A 26,617-nucleotide genomic window follows, 5' to 3' on the forward strand; every position below is an offset into this window, starting at 1 on the left:
TTCTACAACCTTTGGATTTCCAAATGACTTTTGGAATTACATATGACTCTTGGTATTACATGTCTTTTGGACTTCCGTGGCTTTTTTGTCCATACACGACTCTTGGAATTATGGTTATTCATATTTATAATGATTACATTATCATATCATAACTTTCACATCATCATGTGATGAGACATGAAAAGTCACTATTATTGATGACTAGGACATATAGTGATTGATGACATGGACTTTCTTGAATGGTGACATGGATACCACTCATGTCTTCATTCTTCATGCAACTTCCGATCATTGATGTCTTCACCCTCTGAAGGGTCTTTTGATATTATTGATATTTCAAAGGTGCTTCGATCATCAACACTTCAATGTGTTCCTGTAATTTTAATGCTTCCTTTATTTTCCTTCTTTTCTCAATCTTATTCATGCATGCTTGACATGATGTTCCTAAAATAGCTGTTGCTACAATTTCTCATGGCAAGAAACCATCAGACTAAATATCTCCTATTCTAACATGATTTATGCATATTTTCTATTCATGCCTTAATAGTGCTCTTGGAAACAAAAAGGAGAGCTTCCGGGCGCAAGGGCACACTTTGAAAGGATGAGGGGCTGAAGGGAAGAGGATTCAGGGCTTCAGTATGAGCTCATGTGCATAAAAGAAAGGTGAAATTAGGGTAGGGAACATTGTGCAATTCCGAAGGATGAAGGAGGAGGCATCATGATTCCCAAGTGTGTTGTGTGCTCAGGGAGACAAGGAAGGTTCAGGGTGCACCCCTGAAGGCTAAAGGACAAAGCTTCTTTCCTTTGGGGTGTGTTCACATGCTCAAGAGACCAAAGAGAGCACATGGCACATGTTTGAAGGCTAAAGGATAAAGCTTCTTTCATTTCGAGTGCGCTCATGCGCTTAAAGGGTTAATAGGGTACATGGCACATTGTGGAAGGATGAAGGGCATATCATAAGGCCTTCATGGTGTGCTCATGTGATTAAGGAGGGTAGACTTCTTCGAGTCAAATGAGTGTGCTCAAAGGAAGGCTTGATTTCTCAAAGGGTGTAGTTTGGGACAAGGAAGGGGAAAGATGGTTAAGGAGTGTGTTATGTGATCTTGAAGGGCACATGGAACACTTCCAAACAATGAAGTATTCTTGACCAAAGGCTTGAGAGTGTGCTCATGCGCTTGTTGGCTCAATGGGATCATTTTACTGATCAAAATTTGTCCAAGTTTGGAGGATGGGAAAAGGGGTGAACATGATGAGTTTAGAAATAAAACATTAGGGGAATTTCGAGGTCCACAATGGGCCTCCTAAGGAAATTATAAAATAATAGTCGAAATAATAAAATAATATTAGATTACATCATCAAATTTTAGAGGAAAAAAAAAAGAAAATTATTTTTCAACTCGTATTTTCAACTTATCTCCCTATGTGTTTACTCAAATTTCAAGAAGCAAAACTCGTTGGATGCATAATTTGATTCCTCATCCAAGGAGTACCCATGTTTCATACTTTCAATGAACCCTGCTACATGAAAATGAGAAATACTTGAAAAACGTGATTGCAATCACATTTTTTCATGTATTTCTCATTTTTTGTGTAGCAGGTCCATTGAAATTATGCAACATGGGTACTCCTTGGATGATGAATCAAATTTTTCAACCAACAACTACTTCCGCTTGAGATTTGAGTAAAACCTTAGGGAGATACGTTGAAAATACGAGTTTGAAAAAGTAGTTTTTATTATTTTATTATTTTTTTTAACTTTTTACCTTTTCAATCTAACAATGGTGAATCTTCCCCCATGGTTGAAATCATCATCTTGAATCCTATTGGTTCTGTTAAAGTTTATTTTGGTTGTACATTTTTCTTAGGAGGCCCATTTTAGACCTCAAAATCCCCCAAATGTCATGTGTGACATGTACCAACTCATCAAGAAAAATTAGATGAACTTTAAAAATGATACGTATGCATCAAAATGACACTTTACATACATTCCCCAAGTACAATAGATGAAGTGTGTGCGAATGCGGCCAAAAAGTGTCATTTTACAGCACCAAATGTGTTATGACCACAAAATACAACAAATATGTTCTAATCAATGCGATGACACTTACGGATGGTCAAGAATGATTTAAAGACATATATTAACTTAAAACGACACTGGACAACCAAGGCGACACTAGATATGACTGTGAAATAAGCTCCAAAATTTGAATGTAGCAGAATTTTGGAGGGTGTTGTAGCAATGACAATACTTGACGACACATTGGGCGAGATTCAACTTCTCTGTTTGAGAATGAATTTTCAGTTAGAGGGTCATCCGTTCAAGAATTATTTATTCACCAATCTGATTTCCTTAACTTCCCCTTTTCGACTTGGTTATATATATATATATATATATATATATATATATATATATATATATATATATATATATATATATATATATATAGATATATATATATATATATATATATATATATATATATATATATATATATATATATATATATATATAATACCTCGCTCTTCTTCTTGGTTGAACACATAAAGATACACCATATCATAATTGTTTTAATCTAGGAAAAGGTAATTTGCATGACGAGTTTATGGTATTTAGAGTATAATTTTTCATCTCTAGTGTTGCTCCACTAGTAGCAGGCCTGGACAATACCCCAACGGAGTCACTTTAGGAGAAAAAATATTGCTTCGCAGCCAGCAGGCTTGGACAATACCTGAGCAAAGTCGCTTGCTTCACCTCCCTAATCAAGAAGCCTTTCTCTTCTTTCAACCGTTATTTATTTATTTAATAGGACCGTGCATCCACACTTATTATTTTCAACAGGTGGAATAGGGATCTTGACTTATTGAGAGCAGAGGAGGTTTTCCCTTTCAGAGAAGTATTTTAGGTCATCTGATATAGGTTTTCTCGCTTAATATTTTCCCCTTATCCTTTCTCTACTAGATTGGATAAGTGTTAACACACAAGAAAATTTATACCAATTTGAGTAGTTTGGATACTAGCATAGGCACAGATCTAATAGGTTCCCTCAAGGTATTCCTTTTGGATGTATCATATTCTCCATTCAGAATTAGCTCAACCTATAACGTCTTATGAAATAAAGAATAAGAATAATAAATAACCAAGAGTTGTGGTTGTCACATTTTCTCTTTCATTCCATCACAAATTCCTTTTGAGCCATGCACTTTGACACAAGGTCTTATTTATGTACCATGAGAAAGACAAAAAATAGTATATGACCCAACTCACATGAAACACATACGACTGATTCTGATGAAAACGAAAAGAAAAGTACAAATTTTACAGGGAGAACAGCTTTTAGTTTCTATTGAAAATAATTCTTTAGATATCATCCATTTACGGGAAGGGTGTCAATCCTCCCGTCTAAGGATTTCAGCTTGAATGTATTATGACCAAGATTTTCTTCAATGGTGAAAGGGCCAATCCACATAGGTTGGAACTTCACATGTTTTCATTTATCTTCATTGGATTTGTCCCACTTCAGTACTAGGTCACCCACATCAAAACTCTTTGTCATTTCGGATTTCTTATTGAACCCACACTTAACATGGTTTTGGTGAACAAAAAATCTCTCTTTGGCTTTAAGACTTTCTTTCTCAAGTCTTAGTAAAGTGTATATCTTTCTCTGAACCAAAATCCAAGGTATACCTTTCGGCTCTTGGGAGAGCTGCAAGGCTGGGAGATACAGGTTAAAGGTTAAGATAACTTATTTACCATAAACTAGAAAGTACGACGAGGTATTAAGAAAAGGCTTTCTAGTTACACGGTCAGCCCATAATGCATTGGTCAAAGCATTGTGCCAGTTCCTTTGCTCAAAGAAGATGGTTTTCTTGATTATGAAGATAAGATTTTTATTTGTTAATTTAGCCAAAACATTTCCCTACAGGTAATAATTAGGTGCATGCTTTAATATAATCCCATTTTCTAATGCGAATTCATAAAGTTATAATGATGAAAAATAAGTCACATTATCAAATACAAGTGACATTGGAACACCAAACTTGGTTATAATATTATGCTGCAAGAAGTGGATGACTTCATGGTAGTTTACTTGTCTTAAGGGAACTGCTTCTGAAAACTAAGTAAAATAAGTTGTCGCTATCAGAATTTCTCAGTGTTGCTTTGATGAGTGAGGAAATATTTATCTGATAACATCTATGCCCCACTATTGGAATGGTTCCTCGGTTGCTATTGATAGCAGTGGGGTGACTAACCTCTGATCTCGACCGACACATCTTTGACAAGCTGGGAACTTGTGGACACAAGCATGAGAATATTTGAATAAAGTGGGCCAATAGTAACCCACCCTCATTACTTTATTCACATTTGTGTCTCCCACATAGTGACCACCTGTCGGTCCATTGTGAAAATATTTAAGTACCTTCTCTATATCCTGTGACTCAAGGCATCTTAGTAAGACATTGTTGTGGTGCTTTCTGAAAGGCACTTCGTGAACAAGCTGGTAGGATAGAGCCTTTAAATGACTTGCCCTCTTTTGTTTGCTCGATATGCATGGGGGTTTCGTGCTCTAGGAATTTCTGTATATCAGAATACCATGGAACTATAGACATATACTAGGGAACATGTTCAACATTTCACATTTATATTTCATACTCCCATCTTGAAAGACCTTGCATGGGATGTGTAGAAATTTAATGTGTAGATTCAAAACTACTCATGAAATTTACTAGATCACAAGACTTGAAGCTGCTCTACTCATATGCGGAAAGCAAATCATGATCGAGAAAAAAGTCATTAACATGCATCAATATTCAATACACATACATGGAGATTTATTTAAGCGAAAGAAAATGCTCAAAACCCCTTACTATATGTATTGAATTAATCAAATAATAGAGAAGAAATAAAATTCTTTCTCAAGCCTGAGCAACCCTTGCATTGGTATAATCTATCTCATTTCCTCATAGACTAACTCGAACCAATACTTAGCTAATTTCTCAACCTACCAAGCTCCTATTTCCTTGTTTTGTTTGATGAGGATTCACCACCCTATTAATTAGGGAAATTATTCATTGAGAATTACACAATTCCATTAGGCTCTTCTTTGACTTCATGCACCACCTGTACAACATGGAAAATTATACAACTAATAGTACACTTCCCTTGAACTATAGTATCAACTGGGTAACTTGAATTATTTTCATGCATGAGTTAATTTAGACTAATTGATCAGATAACTGGATGATCACTCAATGTGAAAAAATTTACACACCTTTGACTGAACCTCCACCAATTCTACTAATAGTGAGAACTAGTTACACTGAAAATAACTCAAATTTACTAAAATATATTGCTACAAATTAGCAATCAGTGATGTAGAACTGAACTCAAATGTCTCTAAATTGAAGTAACTAAGTTAAATGAGTGAAAAGAGATATGTCTTCTTTTGAAATTGAAATTCGAGTTTCTCCTAATTTAAACAAGGACAAATTAAATTAGGATTTTCTTACTACATTTTGAACACTCCCTCTCAGCGAGAAAGGGATTATTACATAACTATTGAAGGCTTGAAATTCTCTTCTTCAACATCAGGGAAAACTACCCAGTTGGGAACTTAAGCCAGCTCCTTTTCCGTTTAGAATGGTGGCTCCGATTGGTTTTATGGGACCAATTTCTCTTAATAAAATATATACAAATGGATGAGATATATAAGCGTGTGTCTAATGATGTAGATGAAACTAATAAAAAAGAATAAAAAGAATAAAAATATTTATCCTAGGAAAGTTTTCTCTATATATGTGACTTTAAAAAGATCTCATATTTAACTTGACAATATAGATCATCAAGTCTTTTACGAGGTTAAAACAAATGAAGATAACTAATATACTTAAATAGTTAATTAAATTAGTTCATTAAACTCATTGCACATAAAAGATATCATTGTTCATGCATATACTTAACAAATTTCAATCAAACACATCAATAGCGATAAATGCTTAATTGTTTGCAAAAACATATATGATAAACACAATTAAAATAACCATTCAATCTCATAAACACAGTGCGAATACATAGATATTAGTACCCGATACACATTGACTCTGCTCATAAGTGAAACAAAAATGGTTCCGCTTTCTATTAAAATGACTTCAAGCTACAATATTGCAAACCAAAATATTTCTTGCCAAAATACGGAACCCCTTCTTCATAACAATGAAGGGGGGTTTTTATAGTTTCTAACCAAAATACAAATATAGAAAAGTTCCATAAAATATTGAAGTGGTTTCAACAAACCACACTTGAAATAAATTAAAAAGATAATAATAGATTGTTGTTGTAACAACTTGGCTATGAATGAGATGAAGGCTTCTCTACCATACACTACCGAAGTTCACATGTATCTATCATTAGATTTAATTCAAGTGGATGATGAGGTTTAATGGACATCTGTGCAATGAATAACACATTTCTAAGTGCTGGAAGAAGATGGGTGATCGTGTTGGAGAGAAACCTCAACATTAGCCGCTGACTATGCGATTTAACTAAGAAATGCCAATGGCATTCCAAGTCAACCTTTAACAGATTCTTGATTTTCTCAACCTTATTTTTCGATGATTCCTACAATCTTTTAGTCAAGAATTTCACATTGGGTAAAGTATCCTTAGGGAAGTTTGAAATCAAGTTGGCCTGTAATGAGTTGTCACTAATTGATTCAGTGAGATTGTTTGAAATATCCCTGACACTCAAGATTTCCATTTCTGGATGTTTGAGTTTTATTTCCCACTCTTGGAAAACAATCTTCTTTTGTGATTCTTCAATTTTATGGAGATCAATTTATCCTCTTGTTGGGGCATTCAATTTGAATTTTGAAGTTTTGAAAGAATCAAGGCGGAGAACAACTGGCAGGAGCAATGGTTGAGTTGCAGAGATGAGAGATTGGGAGGGAAGAAAGAAAATATAGTAGATGGGAAGTTGCGGCAAGGTGTTGAGAGCAAGCAGGAACATCCGAGCGGACAAGGAGGAGAGAGGAAAGTAGCTGAGGCAAAAGAAATTCGAACAAAATTGGCAGTGGGAACATCGGAAGAGAAGATAAAAGAAAAATACAACATGAAGATGGGGTTGGTATATAGTAGGGGTCATAAGCGTATAAGAATAGGGTCCCGAGGCTGTGAGCAGTTACAGAATGGCCAGGGCTAGACTCGGCCAGAGGTCTAAGGCATTCCTTGGCTATGGTATTTTATGTATATGTGAAAGGCTCTACGCCTGATGTATATTTAAGTCTTCCTTTAAGTTAATATGAATGAATGAGTGAACCAGTTTGCATGGCATTATGATTAAGTGTATTGTTTTGGTTTATAAACTTGCTCAAAATTTTAAATTAATGGCCTTTTCCTACATGAATATGGTAATTGTAACAATATTATGTTCTGATGAATGATTTATTTAGGATAAAGATAAGTTAATGTCTGGATCACCCTTGATATCCCTCTAACCCTTCTTAATTCTGGTTATGGCACGCCTCAGGTGAGACTCCCTTCCCCTTGGGTAAGGTGAAAATTCTAGAGTTGTCCTAGACTACAACCAATCCTTATTGGCCCCTTGTGCTTGAACCTAAGGACTTTTCCTTGACGACATTTTTGTGCCAAAAAATTGGTTCCATTTCTTGGACCCAAAATCAGAAGGAGCGGTTTGGAATATGGTGTCAAGGATATTTAAGAAGGAGACACGAGAGTGGTGGGATAATTAGGTAGATTGGTTTCTGTCAGAGAAGGCTACCCTTTGAAGCCAATCTACTGCTAAGGTGAATGAAGAAATATTATACTCAGAGGCTGTGAGCGATCAGTACGAGATCTTCTGGAGTAAATTTCCAAAATAATTGTACAACTGGTTAAGGAGATTAAAAGTGAAGAATCAATCATAAGGACCTACAACAACACATCGCTATTGGGTTCCCATAGACCTTGCAACACTTCAACGCTTCGATAGTGAACCGATGAGGGAAGTAGATTTATGGGTACAGACTACTATAGAGGGGTACATAACCAAGTTCGCAACATAAAGCTACCAATATTTCTCTAAAGTAGATGCGGTGTTCAGATCGGGTTTGTGAGGGAAACTAGTGAACAAGGTACCCTTTTGGATGAAGATGTTGATGGTGGAGGAAGGGTTGATAACTTTACACAAAGTAAGTATGGTAGCGTGAAACCCCAGTACTAGGGGAAGGATTTAAGGGGAAAATGTTGCCATTTGGTTAATCTTAGATGTTGTTTAAGGAATGGATATAGAAGGATCATGAAGAGCTAGAGATATTAGGGTGCAAAGGAGAGCGTTAATAGTAGAGAAGTTGTAGGAAAGAGAGGTATAGGCACGGAAGGAGAGACATATAGGAACCCATCGAGCAGGAGTGGTGTCAAAGATTCTAAAAGAACGAAATAATATGGAAAAGGATGTAGAGCAAGAGAGGGATGTCGACTTGACAAATGGGAGCCAGGATAATGACAGGAACCCTCCCAAGTTGCGGGTAAGATACTAGAAGGAAGAAATCACAACATTTATGAGGAAGAGATGGAAGATGAGATGTGAGATGCGATGAGGATATTATTTATAGAGGATGATCTGTCAGATGAAGTTCAACAACAAGATCCCAAATATTTAGGCAGTGTTCACCCTGACCTTCCCCTGGTGCTTTACAAAAGCCCAGATAAAATTATTGCAAAGTTTCTTAAAGGATACAAGTACAAAATGTACATGATAGATATAACACGATGTTTAATACATCTAATAGACGTGGGCCTATTAGTATTAGTAACCTAGGATTGCAAGGATATTAGAAACCCAGAAACCAAGGATTCATGCTCCTATCACATACTTGAACCAACATGGCAGGATCCTTTACTAGATATCAAAGTTCTCTGGTAGAGGGAATGAAGATGTGAAACAACAATGGTACCTATGTGAATCTATATGGAGAGCCAGCTAACAACCAGAAAATGTGAAGTTGATTGAGTTCCAAGCTATGTTGAGGGAGAGAGATCTAAGGTGGGTTACCAATGGGTAGAGCTGAATCATAATCACTATGTGGACAACATCAAGAAAGGCTTCGTTCAAGAGTTCAAAGTATCATAAACAGATCAATTGGGATTGTTAGAACTATGAGAGATCAAGCAGAAGGAAGGAGAGACTTATTGGGATTTAATGAACAGGTTCAATGATGAAATCAAAAAGTTATGCTATACAATAGATCCTAATCACCAGAGGGATTGGTTCATTAAAGCACTCCTACCCCTTACCAGGACACCGCTGACACAACAGAACATTGAAACCCTTCAAGATGCTCTAGAGAAAGAAACATTCAAAGAGGCCATGGAAGGATACCCCCATGAGTTTCGGTGAGGGATGGGATCGCAAGATCCATCAATCGTGGGCCTCCAAAATTAGATATCCAGTCTAACAGAGAAACTAAAAGATCTACAACCGGTTCGACTGGTGTGACCCAATGTATAGGGCCCTCACTGCCTGATAGAAGGTGATGTAGTGACTAAATTCCCATGACTGAGAGGCACAAATAGTTCAACAGGAATTGCAAGATCATCAGGGGCCTTGCTAACAACAAGTGTTGCGGCGGTGGGATCGTGACGATCATTCCCGCGCTGAAATTCACAAGTGTTATAGACATTTTTGTGCCTTACAGCATGAAGCATGAAATGTCCATAATACAAGGGATCCAAAGTCCCTAAACATGTTGTTCCTACCCCTAGAGGAACAAGGTCAGCAAACCACAGCACTGAATATCAGTTCTCCACCTGAAAACACTCAAAAACAAGCTAATTCTGGATCATGTCAACTGCTCCACTGAGCATCTGCGCTGAATTTCAACTGCTCCACTCTGTACCTGCGCTGAATGTCAACTGCAAAGAAGGCTACCTGCGCTGGGCGAGTTTGGCCAAGTGGCACAGTCATTCCTCAAGGTGTCAATGTCCAGGAAGCTTCCAAAATAACACTTGGATCAGGGAATTCGCCTAGTGATGAGTAAGAGGGTCTAGATCTCCAAGTGGAAGCAAGAACCTCCAAGTGGACTCAAGAACTGAAGAATAACTGAAGTGGGAGAGGACACTAGTCAGCTTCATGCCAGCCTCAAGCTGACTCATCCTTTCTCCAAAACTCCTATATATAGAGCTCTCTCATGAGGTCTAAGGAGGCTGGAATCTTGTGAATGTAAGGAAGTGCTGTTGGTTTGAGTATAGAACTATTGGGTGATTTGCTTGAAGGAGGTGAAGAGGAGATTTCTTTCTGCTGGGACGTGATGCTGGATTGGGCCTTTATGGTTGTATCACTTCCTGAACTTTACTTCTTCCATTAATAAAGCATTTGAGGTTCTTCTATATGCATGTATCTCAATGATGTATTGTTATGCTTGTGTATTTGATTTATTCTAATCCTTGAATCAATTATGAATGTATGCCTCTTGTAGTTTCCCTCTCTTGCCATTTTGCAGGATCTTGGTGTAGCTGGGCCAGTGAAAGAGCAAAGAGCTGGGAGCAAGCAGCAAGGAGAGAAGATTGGATCAACCATTAGCGAAAGACATCGGTTAGTGGATCTCTTTCTCCCCTATTTTACTTTCATAAAGAAGAAATCTTAGATAGCTTTGCTTCGATTGTTGCTGAGGTACTATCACCCTTAGAGTGGGATAGGGTCATTCCGTATTGGATACTTTTCCCAACAACAAATTGGCGACTCTGCTGGGGATCGTATCTTGTTGGTTGTTTGTGTTTTTGCTATTCATTTCATAAACACAGGGAGTACCGAATCGAACTGCATTTGGATCTTTCAAATGCAAAGTAGAGGGCAGCTACTCTAGCTCAGTTTCTGGGCATGTTTATGATTTGAAGAGCTGATTCACAAGGACTCTAAATAGCTCTTAGTGATAGCTTTTCATCCTCCTTTTCATCCCTTAGTGTGTACTTGACTGATAGCTTCTGATTTGGCCAAAAACTGTGAATTTTTGAGCAATCTGTGACCCGGAAACTGAGAAAAACGAAAGTTTGAATCTTCAGTGCAGGCACTGTGAAGGCAGTCTGCATTTCAGTGCAGTTCCCGAAGGGGCTATCTGCGCTGAAGGTCAAACTGCCAGTGTACTACCTGTGCTGAACCAGTTTTGCCTAGTGCTATTGGGGTTCCCTCCTGTTTATTGCCCTGTTTTCACCCTTGTTTTTGCAGCCTGTTACCAGTCAATGTACCTATCTGAAACCAACTTTCCTTGCCACTATTCTGCCTTGGTTGTATAAAGAAACTGTGTTTGTTCTTTGTGTATTTCTTGTATCATTTGCAGTTTCCCATAACGAAAGTGAACTAGTCTTGCTGTGGCCTCTTAGATCTAGACCTGTGATAGAAGTGTCGTTTTGATCTTAAGAGTTAGTTTATTTGTTGTTCATAGCTGATTGAGCTTTTGCTTTCATCATATGGTTTGAATTTATGTATTTCTAGTGTCGAAACAAGTAAATCTTAAGGTGTCTTTTGATTTTGGACAAGCTTGTTTGCTTTCACTTGAAATTGAATTCAAAGTTATACAACAGCTTTCTTTTTGTATTGCACAAACATTAAGAAAGAGAAAAGAAATACCTGCATTTTGCATTTTGCATTTGATAAGTTTGTATGTTGATTTAGGGAAAAATTGCATTAGTGTGTGCTCTTTGATCTGTGTGAAAAGATGTTGTCTTTCTTTTCCCTCAGTAGTTAAGATTTTCATAAGTCGAAAAGATTGAAAAAGCTTGCTTCTCATCTTAGACTGCATTTAGGAATTTGTATCAAACATCTCGTGGTGAACCTTGAAAGGCAAAATTTAAAAAGATCAACTTAAAATATATTGAATGAACCTAACAACGCTTTGAAACATAACGCAAACACATAGAGGTCTAAGCTAGAGACGTGTTCCGGCGTCGTTAAACATAGTGACTGTCGATCTCGACGAAGGTGGGTGATTCCTCCTGAGAGTCGGTGGCACTAATACGGACTTGTGCTCCCACGTACCATCGCATATATATTGGGAGACCCCTATAGGCATATATATTTTATCCATAGGAAGCCGTGTCAGCCGCCCTACTGATCGCAATGCAGTGAACACAGCATTCATGAAGATCGACCACCCGTACCGTAAAACGTATTCTGTGGTTTTGCGAAAGGTTTGGCACACCCTCTGCCTAGATCTCCAGAGCAGTTTCTTTTGGCCTTTTTCAAACTCTATAACTGAAAAAGTCCAACCGAGCATTTGTCACTTCGGGCTCGTTAATACATCGAAGGAGACTAGAGTCATCTTTAGCTTTTTCTCGACTCTTAAAAGGTGAAAAAGCAAGTTGTGTCTAAAAGCGTCTAATAAAATTCATGCAATTCGGAAACACAAATTTCCCCTTTTAATATTTTGGTTGATCGAGTAATCCGCAATCGTGGAAGAAAGTCAATTGAAACCCCGTCGTTCGCGGAGGCTTACGAGTCAACCGTCTTTGTCTCCGGAATCGAAAACAGTACGGACAAAGCGAACTCGTTTAACCAGTTCAAAATCTCCTATAAAAGTTAGAACAAGTGTTCCAACTGCATCTGAGGTTCTGGTTACTCCTAACATTTCTGGAAACCCTGCCTCTATAGAAGAAGTTCAACAGCCACAGAAGGACAGTAATACTGATCCTAGTCTGGGGGCAAATACTTGTATAACTGAACCAGTTCCATCTGTAACCGGTCCAGAGAGTTTTGTTCCTCAAACAACTGTTGCTGTCGAAGCAACCACTTCTTCGGCACCAGAAATATTTTACGGACCTGACGGTCTTCCTCTTCCACCGGGTTTGATTGCGATAGAGGAAATTACAGAGGATCTGCAAGCAAGTACTCCAACTCATTTTGGAGTCGGGGTCACTCTATTTCCTTCATCAGAGGTTAATCCACCACAAGTGGAAGTTCCTGTAGAATCACTAGGCAATCTATTGGATAGACTTAAAATGTCTGAACAACCGTCATCATCTAGGACTGTGTCAAATGACACAGTGACAGTAGAAGTCCCTGCCGTCACTCCGACGTTGTTTGCCGGCATACCAGCTGTCCCAATTAGTTCACAACAGCTAGAAGGAGTCCACCAAGGGACTATTTCGACAGTATGGTCTGTTCCAGTTTGTTCATCCGGAGTAATACCCGACAACTCTTATGTTGAAACTCGACAGATTGATCCTCATGGAGGTCAATTTGGGCCATCCAGTCCTCAAGGACTAACAATCCCTATGAGTTCCGGATTGATACCGTATGGGGGGCAGTATGCCCTTTCATTACCCCCTCCGGGAGGGTACCCATACGTGAGTTCGCAACAGTATTCAGGTTATACTGGAATTGCATCAAGTAGTTGGGTACCTATGCTACCTCAACAACCAAGGGTTGTATATTCTATGCAACAGTGTGTACCTATGACGAACATCCCGACCACACCGGCTATTGTAACAGTGTCACAAGTTCAAGCGATACCTGTTGCATGCCAACCTCAGATTTCTCAGGTTGTAATGCAACAGCCACTTGATCATGGGTCACAACCACAATCACCAACTGGTGGGGCGACACAGGTCCAAACGGGTACAATTACCCCACACCTCGGTCCAACGGTTAGCATAGCACAACAGAACATGGCGTCACAACCATGGCTTGTACAATACCAACAACCGCAATTCCAGCAAGTGTACCAAGGCTCTGAGCATCAGATCTTTGCGAATAGTGGACAACCGTATGTCCAAAACGGTCAAAACCAACCACTTTACAGTGGTCAAGTCCACCAATCGTATCAGTCATACCAACATCAATTACATTATGCTGGTATGCAAAGGCCCACTGCTCAAGTGATTCCATCGTACCCTGGTTACGCTTCGCCTAACCTGAATCAACAGTTACCATTCGTGGCAACTTTAGAGTTACCCGATTTACACCGGTTAACAAACGATCCGATTGCTTATGCCCCTTGGTGGCCAGCGATTCCTCATAAACTTCCATCTGACATTCCTAAATTCAATGGAAATCCAGGTGAAGACCCATCGAATCACGTGATGACTTTTCATCTATGGTGTTCGTCGAACACCCTAAACGACGATTCGATAAGGCTTCGCCTTTTTCAGAGGACATTGACAGGTCCAACAGCTAAATGGTATATTGAATTGCCAAGAGCCTCTTTCGACAATTTTAGTTCCCTAGCCACGACTTTCTTAACCCATTTTCAATTACCGATAAGGTATGAAACGGGAACAGAAATATTAACCAACTTCAAGCAGACAACTGCCACCCATATATCTGATCATATACATGAGTGGCGTCGTCATCGTAGGATGGTGAAAACATACGTTCCCGATCAGCTGTTAGCTGAATGGTTTATAAAGTCGTTACTTCCTTCTATTATGGAAGATGTGGCCAAGGGGGGAGTCGTAACAGAGGAGCAAGTAATTGCTCGTGCACAGTATTTGGACTTAGTTTATACTCAGTCCGGCACACTCTACGACAAGATACCTGATGCCCCTAGACCAGAGTTTTCAATTCCTCCACCTCCTAAATCAAATAGTGACTCTCATGCCGGTGACGGCGTGATTGGCACGGCAAACACGAAATCGATAAAGGCTTCGTCAAAGAAAGCCCATAAGAATTCGGATCAAAATGCAAAAGAAGAAATTATTGCTTTGGAAGTAAATGCCGTATCAAAAGATAAGGGCAAAGAAACCAATCAACCAGGAAGCAAGAAAAAGCAAAACAAAGGGAAGAAGAAGAAACAGGGTGAGTCATCCCCTGGGAAAAATTCTTCAAACCCTCCTGGGAAAGGGAGACAAAATTATCCATGTCTAATATGTGATGATAAGGATCATAACACAAATAATTTCCCATTCAAAGCTGAGTTAAAGAGGTTCTTTAAAAGTTCCCAAACCTCAGCTGTGTTAACTTCTTCCTAAGGATAAAATATATATGCCTATAGGGGTCTCCCAATATATACGCGACGGTACGTGGGAGCACAAGTCCGTATTGATAATTATCGCTTCACCGTGGAGGAATCACCCAACCACTCAACGCTAAGATATCACGTTTAACGACGCCGGAACACGTCTCTATCTTAGACCTCTATGTGTTTGCGTTATGTTTCAATGCGTTGTTATGTAAATTCAATTTATTTTAAGGTTGATCTTGTTTAGCAGTTTGCCTTTATGGATCACCACGAGATGTATAGTAACACTCCTAAATGCAGTCTAAGATGATGAATATGACACTACAAAATAAGACTCAATCCGCACAAATGTGTGTTTTGCGTCGGTTCTGGTCGTTTACTTGGCTTTGTAGTCTCTAAGGATGGGATTCGTCTCGACCCCTGCAAGGTTCAGGCAATCATTAATTTGCCTCCACCTTCAAATTTGCTTCGGATTCAGAAACTCCAAGGGAAAGCAAACTTTCTGAGGAGGTTCATTCCGAATTACGCAAAACTTGCTAAGGGTTATACTCGTCTTTTGAAAAAGGATGTACCTTTTGTCTGGGACCAGGTGGCGCAAGCTTCCTTTGATGCTCTGAAAGATTGTCTAGTAAAAGCATCATTAATGTACGCCCCAGACTATCAAAGAGATTTTAACCTGTATCTGGCTGCAGCGGATACGACCATTGCAATGGTTTTAGTTCAAGAAGTCGATGGAATTGAACATCCTATCTATTATTTAGGTAAAAACTTAAACGATATAGAAAGTAAATATTCTTATGTTGAAAAACTAGCGCTTGCAGCTGTTCAAGCGATTCAAAGGTTTCGACATTATGTCCTCTTTCGGAAAACTACCATCTTGTCAGATTGCAACCCCATGACTTATATACTGTCGTGACACTTGCTGGGGGGCAAATATTCAAAATGAATAGCAATCCTTCAAGAGTTTGATCTGGAATTTGTGAAATCCAAATCAAAGAAAGCTCTAGTTTTCGCAGAATTATTGTGTGATCTCCCATCGTCGTCCAACGATGAAACATCGGAAGATTCAATCGTGGACTAAAGTTTGTTTCTGATATCTGTAAGCGATGAGTGGTATGGAGATATCATAGTTTATCTCCAAACCCAAAAGTTCAGGCCTAACACCTCTCGCTCTGAACAAAAACGTATATGATACCAAGCAAAAGACTACATGATCGTCAGTGATACACTTTACCGTCGTGGTATCGATACAGTTCTGAGGAGGTGCCTTACCCATGAGGAGGCCGAAAAAGCCCTGAATGAGTGTCATTCAGGCACGTTTGGGGGGCATCAGTCTGGATATGCAACAGCACAAAAAATCTTACGAGCAGGATACTTCTGGCCAACTATGTTCAAAGATTGCATAACCGCAATCAGAAGTTGCCACGCTGGTCAAATTTTTGATAGCAAAACCAGACGACCACCCGCACCTTTACAACCAATAGTTGTTGTTGGGCCCTTCGCCAAGTGGGGCATCGATTTCATGCAATGTAACCCCACCTCGACCGGGGGGCATGGGTATATTATAGTCGCTGTTGACTATTTTACCAAATGGGCCAAGGCGATGCCTACATTGGATAACACTGGTGAAACAGCTGCCCTTTTCTTTTTCAATCATGTAGTCGCCAGGTTCGGCGTACCACAGGCTATAGTTACAGATCATAGGTCGCATTTTTGCAACCACATGATGGTCGAATTAACTGCCAAGCTAGGGCTATCTCACGACATCTCTACCCCATATTATCCGCAAGCCAACGGACAAGTTGAGGCAATCAACAAGGTCCTAAAGCGTATGTTGCAAAGGATGATTGGGGTTCATAAAAGAAGGTGGCACCTAATCCTGTACTCAGCCTTGTGGGCTTACCGAACGTCGGTAAAGAACGCAACCGGGTTCACACCTTTTCAACTGGTGTATGGCCTGGAAGCAGTCTTGCCAATCCAGTGCGGAATTTCGTCGCTTAAACTCGCAATCGATCTTCTCCCCGGAACTTCAGAATAAGAGGCTCGTTTCTTGGAATTAATCCAGTTGGATGAAACCCGTCATGATGCCGCTTTGGCTAACGAGGCCCATAAGAAACGAGTCAAGGCTCAGTTTGACAAAAATGTCAAACCCCGTATCTTCTCAGAAGGTGATTTGGTCTTGCTTTATGACCAAGAATCCGATAAATTGGGAGCAGGTAAATTCAAGTCCTTATGGATGGGCCCCTATATTGTTAAAAGGGTGTTAGAAAAAGGAGCCTACGAGTTAATGGATTACGATGGAATTCCACTGGCACAGCCCCTCAACGGGTTGTACCTCAAGCGTTACTATGCTTAAATAGTAACCTGCATGCTTTTGTTGTATTTTGTTTTTGCTAAAGTATTTGTTCTGGTCGAGTGATCCACCTTTTACATTTGTTGCAGATGTCGAACCTTTTGGAGACATGTGTTGGATATGCCGACGGAGCGAGTCGTAGTTCGCGGAACCTATCCTCCGCAGCCTGGGCCATTTTTGATCCAAGCGGCGAGTTAGTAAGTTTCAGAGGTGTGTGTATTGGGCAATCAACGAATAACATCGCTGAGTATAGCGCGTTGATAGAACTACTCTCTGATGCCATCACATGTGGCATACGCCGACTAATTGTCAGGCTAGACTCACAGCTCGTAATACTACAACTCAATGCTATATATTCTGTTCGCAATCCAGCTATTTATCGCATGTTCCTAAGGGTTAAGATCTTGGAAAGACAATTTGATTCAATTCAATATCAACATATTTCAAGAAACTTAAACACATTAACTGACTCATTAGCAAACTATGTGTTAGATAGACATTTGCAACATTTATAAAAAGGACACATCATCAAAGATTGTACATATGGATCATATAACTCAAACAAGATAAAACTCGAAAATCAAAATATATAAGCTGTTTATATAGTTCATACATAATGTTCTGTAACCAAGACAAAATTGGTCATGTGACCTAAAACTCAAAAAGATGCTAGGGGGCACCCTAGCCTAGTGGTGCTCATGATAGCACGTCACGGCCTGTGCAATCATGCGCAAGAGACGAGTCCATCGTCTAGGCACGCCAGTAGTGTGTCATTGCAGCTGTAAAGGTAACTCATCAATCCTCACATCGGGAATGCCGAGAGTAAGGCTCTCAACCTGCTCCTGCACAGCTGTAAGGATCTCAGTATCGTCAAGGTCGTGAATAACAGCTCTCCTAGCAGGCTCCACTGCCGGGGCAGCGACTGGCGGTCTCGGACGAATTGCTGGACGAACAGGACCAATATCTGCATGCACCCAAGAGTACAATTAAAAGTCTTGATAGAATAAAAGCACAGCAACATTATAAATAAGAACAATAAACAGTAATATGGTCAAAGAGTTTACCAATGGCGCCCCACTGTTCGCCATCCGGTAGCACCAAATCCGGATCACCTCGGAAATCCATACCCACATATGGATACTCAGAAAACGCCATCTCCTGGCGCTCGAACCACCTGAAGAAGGCCTCAGTAAAAGTAATATGAGGTTGACCAGCATGCCTAGACATGTGATCAACCCACCTCTGCATGCGTGGCTCGGTCGGAGAAGGCAAGTCGAGTATGATGTACTGAGGCTGCATCAGTGGGATTTTCTCCAAGGCGAAGGCAGTCAGAATAGAACCAAATCCAAAGTTCTTCAGCTTCCCGTACTTTACCTTGGTCAATTGACTTTTTCATCTGAACAAGTACTGCATCACACCAGTTGAATACTTTCGGTTGGAGACACTCCAAGGCGTTCTGCATATAAGATCTGTTGGCAACATGTAGAGCTACGCTACTGGCCATCCTACCAATGGTATACAGAATGGACCTGAGAGACCTGTCAGTAATCTCACGGATAACAATCTTGTCGTCTCTGCTCGGCTGAGAACCTTCCCTGCAATACTGGCGGACATAATCTCTGGTGGAATCAGTCACCCGGGCCGTACCTGACAAGGAAATGGGGGCACCTCGTCTTGACAACCCAGTCAAGAAGTACATGTCCTCTATGGTCAAGGGGATGGACTTTCCCCTAATCTGGAATACTTGTTTAACAGGATCCCAAGCATCAAGCATATATTGCAGCAAAGAAATCTGTGCTCTCATGCTAGAGATACGGAAGAACTTCAGCAGGCCACAGTTCCGCAGCGCGTTCACCGTGACCGGGTCATGGAGGGCAATCATGTCCTCCTCTTCATGTTCTCGTTCTCGCCATGTAAGGGACATTTTGTTCAAAGTTCCCTGCAAAGTAAACAAAGAAGGAGTAAGTTCCTGGTTTTGATGAAAAAACTGGCGAAAAATCATCAAAAAATGACCTGAAAACTCAGTTTTCTGAGCCCAGCGCAGGCAGAGAGTGTCCCTCCTGCACTGAAGGTCAGGCTGCCTTAAGGTAGCTTGACATTCAGCGCAGGTTTCGAAAGGGGAACCTGCACTGAAGTTAGGGCGTTTTTGCAAAACCCCTGGGGCTCAGAAACACTGGAAAACAGGCCTAAAACTGGAAAATGAAACCATGAAAAGAAAGAGCTAGGGTTTAGCTCCTACCTGGTCCAGACGGTGCCGAAAATCGTCCGCAGAATCTCCCGGAATCAGCTGGTGAAAATCAAAGGGGAAGAGGCACCTCCAGAGCTCCAACAAAGCAAATGCAAATAAAATGGTCAATGAGAGGTAAAAACACCTTTTAATGGCTTTTTACGTAGTTCAAAGTGAAATATTAGGGTTATAATCTCATTTTCATGCAAATATTATTCATTTCTAACAAAGTTTGTTGCAGCAATTGAAAATGCAGTACTATACTTGAAAAGAGAAAAGCTAGTAATAGTAAAAATCAAAATTTGACCATAAAATCGAGCAGTTTTACCGCGGAATTTATGCTCGTTAAAAAATAGAAAAGCGAGATCCGAGCAGTTTTAGCACATAGTTCATGCTCGTTAAAAAATAAACATAAGATTGAGCAGTCAAGCTCATTAAAAAATGAATATACCCCGGTAAATAACCATTGTGATCGTAAATTTATTAGCCATAAAAATCCTTGGTCGTGTTTGCACCTGCCACCTCCATTCCATTTGGCCGATCATTCACCTCCATATGATTGTTTACCTATTTTGAGGAACAGCTGCGAAGAGTGATTTCACCTAGCCATCCTTGTGACACTGCCGTGATTGGAAAATTCCAACCTGTACCTGGAATCTGCTGCTATTCTTGTTTATCACTCGTTCCTCAAAAGACGAGTCTTCTTTGAGCTCTTTTCATCTGACTCGTAAAATATGAAAAGTTTGCCGAGTTTTGGCCTTCCAGCTCGTTAAAGTGACCGGAAGAGCTATCCCTCCTCTAGATTTTAATCTTTTTGGACCTGAGGGATTATTACACAAAAAGGTCGAGCGCTTGTTTTATTCGGCTCGTTAAAGTTATCGAAAACTCATCCCTTCTGTATTGTTTTATACTTTTTCGGACTTAAGGGATTAGATGACGAAAAAGGAATTTTGGAGTTAATTTTTTGTACCTTTTCAGACTCTCTAAAAATGAAAAGGACCGAGTTTTCCTTGTCGTTAGACTCGTTAAAATGATTAAATAGCGACAAACTTGTCTTTAGACGAGAACGAGTTTCCCTATCGCTAGGCTCGTTAAAACATAGCGATGGGCTTGCCCGAAGGGCAGGTTATAGAACAAGCATATGTTATCCTCCTCAAGCTTGACAAAAATAAAGAGGTATTGGTCAGAAATGACTGGGGAAAAATTGGGAGAACCTCAAAGCTTTAATGGTAGCAAGTCGCTCTTGAACATGACACTCTTCCTCCGTATCACATCGGATTGGGTTGTTTCATTCACCGGTCTCATCACCATGGTCTTCGCCAAACCATCCACATTTGGGGTAATGCTACCGATCCATCGCATCAATGTCGTTATATGTTCAAGAGATGTTGTTCAGAAAGAGTCAACCGTGTCCCATCCACTACCATACATTATCCTTCATCCATCCATGATCGCCACCCTGAATCATATTTCACAGATTGTTTTCACCTCCACTAAAATCATTAGATCCGTTCCGTGTCACTGATGTGGGATTCATTAAGGCCCTCCTTTGACGGATCGCTTCTTGTCGACTTCAGCTCATTATCCAAGAAGTTGATCTAGGAACACCCCCCTCAGTACTTTGAAGCTTGCATGCCTCAATGGCAAGTTTCTCACTTCCGGCGACAGGTATACATCAATAACCTTCGACCAGAAGATTTTGCGTGGTGTTCGACGCCAAGTCCTATATTCACACCACTTGAATTGTACTGCAGTACCTTGAGGGTCATTATCATTATCGGTGATTCCTCTTGCGCTTGTTAACGGTTTACATTATTGACCGGTAATCAAGCGATGTCTTTCCATGTTCGACTTCAGCGTAATTCTCACATGGATCGACTTGTACTTAGAGTGAAGATAGAACGAGTTTGAAGACCCCGGATCTAGTTTCATCCATCCGGGCTGCGATATATATTCAGGAAATATAAAGACATTTGACATGTACATCATTACAGCAGATGATCATCCTACCCAAAGGATGATAATTTCAGCAGAGAATTATCAGTCTACCATCAGACGATCGTCTGTTCTATGTACCAAAATGAATTTATAAAGCTGAGCATGGGAATGCCCGCCTCAGCTAGATCATGAAAGCAGAATGAAAAAAATGTATTATATTGTATTTTATTACAGGTCACCTCTCAGCGATTGAATGAACTTCGGATCCTCCTGATAAAGCATTTCACCCGATAAACGGCCTCATACTTTAGGGGGCAACTGTTATAGACATTTTTGTACCTTACAGCATGAAGCATGAAATGTCCATAATCTAAGGGATCCAAAGTCCCTAAACATGTTGTTCCTACCCCTAGAGGAACAAGGTCAGCAAACCACAGCACTGAATATCAGTTCTCCACCTGAAAACACTCAAAAACAAGCTAATTCTGGATCATGTCAACTACTCCACTGAGCATCTGCGCTGAATGTCAACTGCTCCACTCTGTACCTGCGCTGAATGTCAACTACAAAGAAGGCTACCTGCGCTGGGTGAGTTTGGCCAAGTGGCACAGTCATTCCTCAAGGTGTCAATTCCCAGGAAGCTTCCAAAATGACACTTGGATCAGGGAATTCGCCTAGTGATGAGTAAGAGGGTCTAGATCTCCAAGTGGAAGCAAGAACCTCCAAGTGGACTCAAGAACTGAAGAATAACTGAAGTGGGAGAGGACACTAGTCAGCTTCATGCCAGCCTCAAGCTGACTCATCCTTTCTCCAAAACTCCTATATATAGAGCTCTCTCATGAGGTCTAAGGAGGCTGGAATCTTGTGAATGTAAGGAAGTGCTGTTGGTTTGAGTATAGAACTATTGGGTGATTTGCTTGAAGGAGGTGAAGAGGAGATTTCTTTCTGCTGGGAGGTGATGCTGGATTGGGCCTTTATGGTTGTATCACTTCCTGAACTTTACTTCTTCCATTAATAAAGCATTTGAGGTTCTTCTATATGCATATATCTCAATGATGTATTGTTATGCTTGTGTATTTGATTTATTCTAATCCTTGAATCAATTATGAATGTATGCTTCTTATAGTTTCCCTCTCTTGCCATTTTGCAGGATCTTGGTGTAGCTAGGTCAGTGAAAGAGCAAAGAGTTGGGAGCAAGCAGCAAGGAGAGAAGATTGGATCAACCATTAGCGAAAGACATCGGTTAGTGGATCTCTTTCTCCCCTATTTTACTTTCATAAAGAAGAAATCTTAGATAGCTTTGCTTCGATTGTTGCTGAGGTACTATCACCCTTAGAGTGGGATAGGGTCATTCCGTATTGGATACTTTTCCCAACAACAACAAGACTATTGCAAAGTCTATATAAATTAGGGACATTTGATGTGAGTATGTCCAATATTATAGAAGTAATCCAATGTACCCAACAACAATTACTATGAGTTATCTGCATCCACGACTCACCACACCGATCAGTGCCGAGCATTAGATGCCCTAGCAGAATGGATGGATAGGTCAACATTAAAATTTAATGAAACTGGTCATGGAGGACGGGGCGAAGGTATGAGAGGAGGAAGAAAAGGGGGTAGAAGACCCGTAAGGTGCTACAATTGTGATTAGGAGGGACATGTTGCCAGAGACTAGCCACTCCCAAGAAAGCCTTGGTGCTCAGAGTGTCGGGTCAACGTCCATGGCACATAAGATTGTCCCGATATAATTGCAAGATGGGAAGAAAGGACCAGACAATGGGGAACTAATTTGATCAATGCGAAACTACAGACCATTGAAAATCTTACAGTAGCTAATATAAACATAGTTACCAGAGGGGGTAAGAAGACATGGGATGATCGGGGTGTGGTAGACCAACCTTCAATTGTTTGGTTGGTGTCCCCAAGGCGGTCATACAACCCCACCCAACAGAAGCAATACTATCAGGAAGTAGCTAAGTTTTTTGATATTTTAATAGAAACTAAAAGGGACAAGAGGAAAGACTCAGGCATATATTCAATCTCTCGACCAACTGAAGAATAGTTTAGGGTATTCCTACAAATTTTTGATAATGAACATATGCTAAGGGAGTTGTGCAGAAGTCTAAAAGTAGTATTGCTGGAAGAAGAAGATAAAGGAGAAATAATATCAGCAAAAATACTTGAAAGACATTCGAGGAGGATCCGAAGGAACAAGAAAAGAATCGGTAGGGAATTCCAGATTGATGCTCAAGTTCGGGGTTTCATACTAAAGATACAATGCTAGATCTGGGATCTAGTGTAAATATCTTGCCCAAAAAAACATGGGAAGTGTTGGAAAATCTGCAACTGAAGTATTCACCAATTCAATTATCGATGGCAAACCAATATTGCATCTTACCCATCAGAAGGCTAGAAGATGTAGAAGTAGATGTAGTAGGGGTAAAGACTCATGCTGAATTTGAAGTAATAGATATAATGGGTGATAAGGACCCTTACCCAACACTCCTTGGTATCGACTAGGTATATGAGAACTATACCATCATTGATCTAAAGAAGGAATTGATGATTTTTGAAGTAGAAGGGATGCGGGTAATACAAACACTAGATCCATATCAAGGACCAAGGTTCACCAAACCTATAGATGATCAAGATGAGCTTGGGATGCTAGATCAGTTGTACATGTTAACTGTAGGAAAAAGAGAAGACTACATCAATACCACAATAGGAGGATCGGTTAGTTGGAGAAGCATACAAAATTTAGAAGTTGAATCAGAAGCCACTTGGGATGCTTGGAAACAAGGAGTTTATGAGGTTGATACCAGACATTGTTCCAAGATATGCCAAGTAAACTAGATTGGGGCAGAGGTAAGTATTTACATAACGTTTCATGGCATAGAATTTGTAGATAATTTTCTGAATAAGGTGGATAGAGCTATAAGGGAAAGCCACAAGGTCCCATTATTGGATATTGCATTACAAGCCATGCTAGTAAGATGGTGGGGAGAACATCACAATACCTTATGTGAATGGGAGAAAATCAAGTGGGCCATGAGGGAAATATTTAGACAAGGAGACCACCCGCAAGAGATGGTGAAATATAGGTGAAACTCTGACGCTAAGAAACATCTAGAGAAATGCATAGAGAGATGGAGAAAAGAGCGAATCCCAAATAAAATTTGGGTACACATGTTCACACATACCTTGGTTACAATTCCCCAAGCATGGTATATATAGGAGGAACTTCGAAGACAAACCAGAGACTGGGATGTTATGGATAAAAGATTCAGCATTAGATTCTCATTTAGAGATAGTGACCGATGTTTGATTGAAACCCTGTATTCCATTAAAATATTCCTATTTACTCCAGGACAACTATGGGAGGGTTGCATTGATGAGAAATTTCTACAATATTTCTTCGAAGTAGGGTATCCAGAATTCATGTCTTGCGGCAAAGTTAACGTGGATCCAGAGGAGGATGATTTTGAAGGACTCATATACCTAACATTTCAAGAAAATGAAGGAGACTGAGATATTCAAGAGGGCCCTTGAACGAACTTCCCCCATTTTCTCCCAGTAAAGTTGCAGAAGCAAAAAATCGGCTCAAAAGATAAACCTAAGATGGCATCCATGAGGGACTATTGGGACGAGCAAGCAACTAACAAATTTTTTTATTTGCTGCATGAATATGAAGACTTATTTCTAGCCTCCATTATTGAATTAAAAGGAACAAAAGGGGACATTAGGGAAATGAAGATTATACGGAAGCCAGATGCATGACCAGTAAAGCACAAACCATATAGACTCAACCCAAGGGTAAAAGAGAAGGTCAAGAAAGAGATTGATAAGATGTTAGAAGTAGGACTTATTGTTTATGAGAAAATTAGTTTCTTGTCGAATGACTAACCCTATAGGTCTGGCAGCTACCCTAGAAACAACAGTTTAAAGCAATTCAATGATTTTTCCTATGTGTAACAGATAAGAGAAATATAGTGGAACCAACCTAGAATTTCTGCTTAATCCCTTGCTTGATCTCTCTCTCCTTTGGCAGATCTTGCAAATCCTCCTTGTACTTAACACGCTTGGAAAGTACCTACACAAGTACAACAATAAAGAACCGTCAAAGCATCATGATCTATTACAACATAAACATTACAGAATCAGATATATAATGAACAAATGATTGCATTCACAAATGATAGCATTCACAATTGCATAATCATATAGGAGAAAACTTGAAGAGATTTATTAATAGAAAGGAGAACTACAACCTAGTTTTCTGATCCAGTGACATCCTCCCAACTCCAATCCTTCTTCACCTCATGAAATAGCAAGATCACACCAACAAAAATACATTGCTCTCTCCTCAATTACAAACTATCAGCACTTACTTGCAATTCACAAAATTCCAGCCTCTTGATCTCTTGGATTGGAGATCCATTTATAGATCTTTGCAAGGTTGTAGTCATCCATGGGGTTTGATTAGTGTCATCCCACTTGTTACAATTGGTTCCATAAGAGAAGGGATTGGAGATGGTTTCCTAGATCCCTTGTTCATCCTTGGGCGAATTTAGAGAGGGAAGTGGCACAGGAGAAGTTTCTAGAAGATTCCATGAGAAACCAACTAACAAACTGTCCCAGAAATTTGTCCATCCTCGACCATTGCACCGTATAGAAGGCCTAAACAATATGAATCGTACCCTGGCAGTGTACCACTCAATAGGCGTCGCACTTTTCCAGTGGAGCAGTCGGTATGGTTCAATTTAGGAAATTTCTGGATGGTTTCTCATATGGAACTTTTGGGCAATGATGTATTAAGATGACTAAGTTTTTTAGGGGTTGATGAGCCCTAGTTTGTCGACATATAAGTTTGGGGTGGATGTGCCCAAATATTTCTATAACAGTTTCCCCCTGAAGCATGAGGCCGTAAAAATTCATGTCGGGTGAAATGCTTTATCATGAGGATCCGAAGTTTTGGACTAGAAGGTGACTTGCATGAGTTACAATACAATACATCATCATAATATAATTTTCATGATCTAGCTGAGGAAGGCATTCCCATGCTCAGCTTTATAAATTTCATTTCATGTACATAGAACAGATAGTCGTTTGCAGATACAGACTGGTGATTCTACAGATATAGAGTCATCA

This window comes from Pinus tabuliformis, chromosome 9 (assembly GCF_031772625.1).
Source record: "Pinus tabuliformis cultivar Carrire ecotype Pingquan chromosome 9, CPIR1, whole genome shotgun sequence".
NCBI lineage: Eukaryota > Viridiplantae > Streptophyta > Pinopsida > Pinales > Pinaceae > Pinus > Pinus tabuliformis.